This window comes from Arvicola amphibius, chromosome X (assembly GCF_903992535.2).
Source record: "Arvicola amphibius chromosome X, mArvAmp1.2, whole genome shotgun sequence".
NCBI lineage: Eukaryota > Metazoa > Chordata > Mammalia > Rodentia > Cricetidae > Arvicola > Arvicola amphibius.
In genome coordinates, this window is record NC_052065.1 from 94,574,480 (window position 1) to 94,583,922 (window position 9,443).

Genomic DNA, 9,443 nt, shown 5'->3' on the forward strand with positions numbered 1-9,443 from the left:
AAATGGTGGTAGCAGGCCATGTGGCGGCAGACAGTGGGCCCTGCAAGCAGCCAGTCCCAGGCAGAGAAGGCTGCCGGTCCCCGAGCAGTGGCTGGTCCCAGGCAGGGAGATACATGGCGGGCGGGCAGAAGACAGAGACATGGTGAGGTTGAATATTTATTCAAGGGAGTTATGAAGGGGGAAGGGAGGGGGGAGAGGGAGAGGGAGGGGGGAGAGGGGGGAAGCAGAAAAGTGGGGAGAGAGGCAGAGGCGAAGCTGCCTCTCTGAGAGGAAGATGGAAAAGAGAGCAAGCACAGGCCAGAAGCTGAAGATCAGCCTGCTCAGCGGATGGGGAGGGAATGGGCGTGGCTTGTCTCTTAAAGGGACAGGGACCAAAACCATAACAAACCCTATGACGGGTAATGGGGAGAAAAACCTGGTCCCCACTCGACCTAAGACAAGAGCCCTCATCGCAGGCCATCATTAAGGGCCAAAATAAAAAAGAAAAAATAATTAATACTACTCATAAGACACTCCTCTGTTCCCAGGAGAGGAAAGGAGACTCCACTCGAGAGGAGGGTCCTCCTTGTCCCAGTCCCTTCTCCTATAGGTCTGACAATGTGGTTAGATTCTGACCAGTGCTCTCCACTTATTAGCTGCCTGCCTTAATAAAAGGAAGGGGGATTTGTCAGGGACCATCAACCTAAAGGATAGCAGAGGTCATTGGGATTTGTCAGGGACCATTGTCTTAAAGGATAGCAGAGGTCATTGCCTTAAGGATGTTTACGGAGATCCCACCCCTCATCCCAACTATCTTGAGAACTATCTGTTAACAAAACCCGCCCCTTACTCCAATGTTAATAGATCACATGTTTTGGCTTACACCAGGTGCTAACTGATGACCTTCAGTTACCCAGGCAGAGTTCCTGCCTACCCCTACCTCCACCCCATTCAAGGGCTATATAAGCTGTAAATTCACCCCCAATAAACGGAGACCTTGACAATAGAATCTTGCTTGGTATCCTTCCTCTTTTTAGCTCATGTCTTTCAGGTTAGCGCCCCTTCAGAGGACCCTGAATAGCTGACCCTGCCGGCGGGGTTACAGTTCTCTGTATATCTTTGTCCTGGAATAACTCTGTAGACCAGGCTGTCCTTGAACTCAGAGATCCTCCTGTCTCTGCCTCCCAGGCATTGGGATTAAAGGCGTGTGTTACTACACTTTCAAGTCACAGAGGTCAATCTACCTCTACCTCCTAATGTTGGGATTAAAGGTGTGTACTACCACACCCAACTACTTCCTTTTTTTTCTTTTTTACTTTTAAGAACTTTAACCTTTAGCCTGCATATATTTTTAACACATAGTAAACCATTTAGAGGTTTTCTTCATCTTTGAATCTATCTTTACTGTATCTCTCTCTTTTTTTCTAATCACATGAGTCTTTAATTTACCAAGCAATATTGGTAGTACTAAAGCTGTGGCTTTGGCAGCTGGATACAGCCCATTTCTTAGCTTTCTGCAATTCCATTCTCATGGAGGGGGTACTGGCTGTAGCCATGTTTATTGCCACTACTCTATAGTATTTCCTGGTCCTTGCCAGCAAGCAAGCTGCAACAGTGTTAAACAACACTCAAAAGCTCCATAGTCAGGACCACCTGCTTGAAAGAGTCAGAGTTTGCCCTGGCAGGACGGCCCAGAAAGACAGCATTTTAAAATGGTACAGTTTTTTTTTCCCTATGGCTGAAAACCGAAAAGCATGCTTCAGCTTTTCATCAACACTGTTTAAGTGTTTTGTAGCAGGACCTCGTAAAAGAGCTGCAGGGTTTTGCAGCTAAAGCTGGGTCAGGAAGCCTCTCTTAGATGAGAGCACTTGCTTGCCTCTAGCAAACAGAACAGACCCGAGAAATTGCTGTTACCAAGAAAACATGCTTTACTTTATTCTTTCCCAAGCTTTCTGTGGATTCAGTTATCCACGTGGGTGCCATTCTGTAGTGAGGAGGCAAGCAGACCTGCTTTTTGTCCCACCCGGCTCCCGCATGGCTAGCTTTACACCTGAAATAACAACACACAAACTGTATTTAAACACATTTAAACACTGCCTGGTCCATTAGCTCTAGCCTCTTACTGGCTAACTCTCTCTTGCTTTAACCCATATTTAGTAATGTGTGTAGCACCACGAGGTGGTGTCTTATTGGGAAAGATTCAGCATGTCTGACCTGGTGGCTGGCTTCATGGTGACTGTCTCAGATCAGAGCATCATGGCAACTGCCCAGAGAGGAGAGGCATGGCGATTGCCCGAGGCATCTGCCTCACTCCCTTCTTCCCAGCATTCTGTTGTGTCTACTCTACCCACCTATGTTCTAACCTATCACGCCAAGCAGTTTCTTTATTAATTAACCAATGAAATCATCAGACAGATAGAAGACACACCTACATCAGGGAAGGGACATGACACCATGAGGGAACTTTCTGGGAAAGCAGTTTAAATAGGGTGAGTGGTCAAGGCTTGGCGGGCACAGGGACAGGGTCTCCAAAGATGGAAGCCAGAGACTGGGACTTACATTCCAGACTGTTTGTATAAGTGGTAACAGGAAGCTGAGGTGATATTTTGACTAACATTTAGGCTCTCTTAGGAAAAAAAAAGGGTGTTCACTCAAGTCTGGTACTTCCTGCGGGCATGGAATGATGTGGGGAAGGGGAGAGCTGGGTGTTAGTGGGTCCATCCTCAGCGAGAGGTGTGGCTGGAAAGGCATCCCATGTATTAGCATCCCAGAGATGCCAGGCGTCTAATCCTTAGGAGAGGTGAGAAGGCAGGTGTCTAGGAAAAGATATTGTTATCACCAAAGATGAGTGTGCCAGGATGAGGAGCAGGTAGGCCCTTCATTGTGGTATCTTGGAAAACTGGAGGGTGGAAGGTCCTGTCTGTTGGACAGATCAAGTGTCCTGAGTAGGTGTCCACTTGAGCCTGGAGAGATGGTACCAGCATGGGTGTTCCAGGAGCTTGGCAGCAGAGCGGGTGGTGAGGATTACCATGTGAGGTCCTGTCCATCGAGGTTCGAGAGACCTAAGAGTTACTTGTTTGAGGGCAGGTTTAGAGGCATTAGGGTCCACTGGTGTGGGGGCAGGTAGACAACTGTCAGCATGTGAACGAAGAAGGGGCCTTAAAAGAGAGAGGTAAGATAGGTACCCCACCAGTGGAGGAGTTTGGATTGGGAGGTGATGACTAAGGAGAAAGGGCAGTATAATCAAATATCTCACAACATTTCCCCCTTTTGTTGAAATAAAAAAGAAAGGGTTTTAACTTTAACATAGTAAAACTATATACATTAAGAACAATTATCAGAAAACCTAGACAATAATGAGGGCCCTAAGGGTGACTTACATGGATCTTATCTACATAGGAAGTTGTAAAAGACAAGATCTCCTGAGTAAATTGGGAGCATGGGGACCTTGGGAGAGGGTTGAAGGGGAGGGGATAGGAAGGAAGGGGAACAAAGAAAAATGTAGAGCTTAATAAATAAATCAATTTTAAAAAAGAAAAAAAAGATTGTGCCTATTAACTTACTGTCATAGAAAGAGGGGAGCTCACAGGCCCTTCCTCTACCAAAGGATTTATATTAACGGTTAACAGTTACTGGAGGATAAAGGTTTATGGCCATGCATAAATTGCCGAAGTTCCTGTAAGTAATCCTTCACCCATGCTCCTGTAATAAAACCCACTGGTTCTCCAGGTTACATTTTATTGGAATTATTTCTTTGTTCCAGTCATTGGTACCTTGTGGAGGCCGGAAAAATTTAGACCCATTTCCACCTTGTCAGAAGGTCAGAGAGTTTGGAGACTAACAGGCTTAATTGCACCTTCTATCTCAGGAGGTTGTCTGGTTCTTTTGAAGTTAAGATAGCTCGGTGCCATCCTGACGGGTGGTCAGGATATGCAGATGTGCTTCTGATCCTTTCTTTTGTAACTATGAGGTCACCAAGGGAAGGGTGGTCTTCAGCAGTCTTCAGTGACCTAGAGTATATGACTTGGGGCACTTTGCGACCTAGACAACAGAATGTTGGATGTCTCAGAGTTAGTTGACTGTGTTAGTTATCTTTTGTATCATGTTAATAAAGCCTTTTGTTATCTTCTCCCCCAGTTATCATTGGGTATAAAAGCTGTGGAAAAATAAACACAGGCGAATTTCAGGATTTCAGTTACTGGAATGGCCTCCTGATACATTCATTCTATGTTTTCTGTCTTATTGTTTTTATGTGTCTTCATATTCTTTACTTACATTTCTTCAATTCCCATACCCCTTCCCTGGTAAGAAATATTTTTTGTTGAGGCTGGTCCTCCACAGTATCTATTTGCAGTAACTAGTTATTTGTCCACCTCTTTCTAGAAAAAAAAGTTTGCATAACAGACACTAAGCCCTTTCCTATGATGAGGTTTGGGAATATGTATTTTTCTGGTTTTTGTTTGCTTGTTTGTTTTATTTCTTAAACCCCTGTGTGCCTAGCCTGGTAGTACACATGCGAGCCTAGTACTGATAAAGCAGAAGTAGGAAGGAATGGAGGACAATGCCTATTGTAATTTGTAGCTGCGTGCAGTGGTGAGAATGGCTCGGTCCTCAAAAACCCAAAAGGCTGAGACCATGTAGTTGAGCAGTGGAGCACTTGCCTGACATACAAGAGGCTGTGAGAATCAGCCTAGTGCCGCAGAAATAGTAAGATTTAAAATCACAGTAAGGAGAAGGGCTACCATTGAGAAAGAGCTACTGCTACTCCAGCTTAACAGAATCTGCACCTGCACTGAGTGCTCTCACAATACTCTTGCATGTGTTAGGTAACACACTTTTCTGAGAAACACACAATGATATGACTAGTATGGCACACAGTGGTTCCCATTTACAGACCATTCCAAATAAGTGTGGTCAAACAGAGGTGAGAAAAGTTCAACTTGGCCGCAAAGCAGGCTGCTTCCTGTCTCAGCATAAGCCAAGGAGAGGCCTAGAGGAAAGATGAGAAAATCCCCGCCTTTCACAAATTCTCAAAACCAAAGAACACCTAACCTCTAATCATCGGAGTCTTGGGTGTCCACGAAGCTGGTGTATGTGGAGAGCTCCTTGTGGGTTGGCCTGGGCACATGTCTGGCTGGAGGAGTGAACCTGTAAAATAGAATCTTGGAGATGGGTGGAGTTAAAAGGGGCTCCAAGGAGCGAACAAAGCTTTGGGGAAGCAGCTAAGGATATCTCCACCCAGTAAATGTGCTGGGCAAGCCGGTATCACTAAGAAAGAATGAGGAAAAAAAATGTCCTGCAAGATGGTAGGGCAGTGGCAAAGTTTTAAGTGGGGAGGAACGGGTCCTGCCTACTCCCATAGCTGAAATTGGTGAGGGAAACTTAAGGCCTGAGTGAGAATAAAAGTAATGGACTTGACCCTTGGCTTGGAGAGGGTTACGGGATATACCAAGTCTGGGCAGCGTCAATCCTCTGTAATTCACTTGCCATTGGTGATGAGGCCAAACCTCCATGGCTTGGCATAGAGGAGGCATTGTGATTTCCAGTGTCCAGGTTGCTAGCAGATAGGGCACAACCTTGGAGCAGGTGTAGTGCAATACTGTGCCATGTGACCATTTAGGCCACACTTGATAGAGCCCTGTGGTTGGCTTCCCTTGTCCCCCTTCCTGTGACCTTAGGGCAGCTGCTAAGGCCTGGGCCTGTAGATTGTTGTAGCTTTGTCTGTTGGGAAGACTCAGCTGATTTCTCTCAGGTGTTATTCTTTTGGCTGTCACTTTAAGAGGCAAGCCACACACACTCTCGCTACCTCTGACCTTCTGTTGCCATCTTGGAATTCCTTCTTACTGTCCCCTCTCGCATGTACACGCATCTCTCTCTCTCTCCCTCTCTCCTTTAATAAATGTTTAGCTTTATGCCTATCTTCTGTGTCTATGTGCCTTTTACCTGCCGCCTGTTTACATGCGCCCGCCTGCTATTGGGAACTGCTTGGCTCTCCCGGCCACATGGCCCACCATCACTGCTTTGGCCACCGCTCTGGGACTGGCAGCCTTCTCTGCCTTGGAACTGGCTGCTCGCAGAGTCTGCTGCCTTCCTACAGCTGCTGCCTGGGACTTTATAGCATTTGCTGCCTGGGACTTTAAAGCATTTAGAAAAAGAACAACATGGGACATTAAAAACTTTAAAGGCCATTTTCACCAATTCCCATACAAGAGTTTGGGAACCATCCTCAACCCATTTTTTAACTCTTTCCTAATATCTGATACTGACTGAGGAGGCAGAATGATTAGTAGAAAAGGAACCTAGTCGCTTTTCTATCTGAGAGAGATTTGGAAGAGAAAAGGGAGTATGGGAGGGGCTAGCCCAGTACACAGAAGGGGTCCAGGAGTGAAGCAGTGAGGTAGGAGGGGGAGGGGAAGGTGGAAGTTGACCTTGAACCTCCAAATTAGAAAAAAGAGGGGAAAGAATGTTGCTCCACAGGAGGGGGTTGGGAAGTGTGGGCTTGAGGGAGTGGGGGTGGGGCCAGTGCCTCTGGCAGTGTGGTACCATGAGAGACTGGCTACTAAGTTGGGGGCGGGGACGAGAACGCAGAGACCAAAAACCATGGATATATATATGTAAGCTCTGTTCAGGGGCAACAGCGGACCTGGCTTTGAACTGTAAGTGCCCATTTTAGAGTCTATGCCCAACCACATGGCCTACTCCACTTCAGCGCATCCATTCAAAATGGCTTTTAGGTCCAAAGTGGGGCACAGAGATTGAATGTCCAGCATCCCAATACAAACAGATCTGTGCCTCAGCCCAGCCCTGTCCAGCGGGATTGACTGCAACCTGGGACCTGAATTCCTGGCGTGAACTCACGACTTCAACAGAAATCCAAAAAAGACAAAAATAAGTACGAATGCATCCCCCCAAAGCCCTATAGCATAGACAAGAAAAGGGACTCACCAAGACACAGCCACTGTAGCCCAGAAGCCGGTTTTAAGCTTGGCATAGAGAGCTTGACCTGTAGACTAGGGGCCTTTCAACACATGGCCACATGGAAAGGGCCTGCCCTAGCCCAGTGGAACCTCCAATATGTTACGAGCTCCCTGCCAATGCAAAAATTGCCAATCAAGCCAAATCAAACAAGCCAAATTAAGAAATATCCAGGTTTAATGGGAGTTCTGCACTCTCTGGTGGCCCCAAGGGGGAAACCAGGAAGCCGTGGAAACGTATCCCTGGGAGGAAAAAAGGGAGACCACGTGTTCCTCTTTTGGGGGGGGTCACTTAAATACCCTGGGGAGTGGTCCTGACCCCATCCCCAGGGAGGGGTCAGGACCTGGCCTGCTGGGATTTGGAGTCCAGGCCTGGGGGCTGGGATAGATGCGAGGGCCTGGAGCCTATGCTCCCAACTTGACAGGTTGTTTCCTAATTTTCTGAATAATCGCCACACCGATTTCCAAAGCAATTGTACCAGCTTACATTCCCACCAGCAATGAATAAGTGTTCCCTTTACCCCACAACCTCTCCAGCATAAGTCGTCATCAGTGTTTTTGATTTTGGCCATTCTTACAGGTGTAAGATGGAATCCCAGAGTTGTTTCGATTTGTATTTTTCTGATGCCAGCTTACTATTTTGCATACTTCATTGTGTTCTGTGGAATTATGCATTCCCAATTGAGTGGTCTCTATATCCAATAATTAGAAAACAGAGAGAGATTTGATACACCAAGGACAAAGGCTGTGTGAAGAGGAAGGCAAATCTTTTGGTAACATCATCACAAACTAAGCAAAGGAGAAACCGATAGAACCCAAAAGAGTATGGTAGCATTTCCACCTATGGCATGCAGAAACAGGGCCCTGCATAGATCTAAGTGTCATATTCCTAGCCTTTGTTTTATACTTAAGAATAAAGAAACCAGGCAGCAATGGCATATACCTTTAATCCTAACCCTAAAGAGGTAACTGCAGGCAGATCTCTGTGAGTTCAAGGCCAGCCTGGTCAACAGAGCAAGTTTCAGGACAGCCAAGGTTGCACAGAGAAACTCTCTTGAAAAATCAAAGAACAAACAAACAAAAACCAACAATAATAAAGAAAATAAATCTCTGGTCTAAATCCATGAACATGCCAGGTGTGGAGTTGACCCATTCCTGTAAACCCCAGCACTTGACAGGTAAAGGCATAAAGACTGCCAGGAATTTGAAGCTAGACTGGGCTGCAAAGTTAACTCTAGGCCAGTCTTGTTTACAGTGTGAGATTCTGTCTTAAGAAAACAAAGGAACAAATGAACAAGCAAATGATAAACACAAAATGGTTGTGAAAGCCTTAAGAAATTAATGCAATCACAAACATAACCTGCCTTGCTGTGCTGGAAATGGCTGTTTTCTTCTCACATCTAGTTTTTCTGTAGTTTCAGAGTGTAGGCTTTCGTGTATTTCCATGAAGACTAGTTTTCGGCTTCCTCCCTCTTTAGTATTCTATTAAGAAGCTCAATCAGTTCCAGCTGGTTTTTATAAATCACCTTAATTTGTGGTAGTCTTTGCATTCTTGGTTCAGAGACTGAACTATTTTATTCCATACTTTTCTGGTTTCTGATGAAAAGTCAGGGCTATTCTGAGATTTCTGCCTTTATGAGTTATCACTGTTTTCATCCTGCTTTTAGGAGCCTTTCTTTTGTGTTTTAGACATCTTGACTATATCATGTCATGGGAGTGTTTCTTCTCTATTCATGTCTATTTGCACGTCTACATGACTCTTGTATTTGGAAACCTACCCCAAAACCCACATCATTTTGTAAATTTGGCATTTCTGCTATAATTTTATTAAATAGTTTGTCTATTCCATTTGATTTTATCTATGTCCTTCTTATACACCAAGAATTCTCTGATTTGGCTTCTTGAATGTGTCCCAGACTTCACAAAATTATTATTCATGATCCTTAATTTCCCTTTTACCTATATCTGCTTGTATTATTTCTTGACTTTGTCCTCTGTACCTGAAATGCATCCTTCTGCATGGTCCTGTCTACTAAATGATAATATAATGTTGTTTATTTGATTGGCTGGCTCCTTCATTTCACATATTTCTGTTTTTTTTTCAGTGTTTCATCTCCTTGCTAAAGTTTTTCTCCATATCTTAAACTTTCTCCTCTAGTTTTATTGTTACATTCACTTTAGAGACTGTCTTGCCAAGAACTTGGATAAATTTCCTTAATTCCTGAACTGGTTTATTTACTTCTTCTATATGATCACTAATTATTTTAAACAATAAAACTCTGAATTCCTTCTCAGACATTTCAGCTCTCTCTGTAATTCCTTATTCCTTTACACAGAAATTGGATGGTGATAGGTCATGCTATGAGTTAAAGTTATGTCGTATTTTTGTGTTACTTTGTCATGTTTTACACATCTGTTAGAGTTGCTTTATTTTGACTTTCTCTTCTTCCAAGCCAATTGGGATATTCTGTTCTCTGTGACTCTTCTTAG

The 9,443-nt window shown here is 44.7% G+C and overlaps 1 long non-coding RNA gene across 1 annotated transcript; it reads right to left on the reverse strand.

Annotated features, from left to right (window-relative positions):
• Nucleotides 1-3,754: 3,754 nt before the first annotated feature.
• LOC119804528 lies at nucleotides 3,755-6,987 on the reverse strand. Its single transcript, XR_005283808.1, has 3 exons — nucleotides 6,925-6,987; nucleotides 5,032-5,141; nucleotides 3,755-4,020 (listed from the first exon to the last, which is right to left on the reverse strand). It is a non-coding gene; the product is annotated as an uncharacterized LOC119804528 (long non-coding RNA).
• Nucleotides 6,988-9,443: the final 2,456 nt, after the last annotated feature.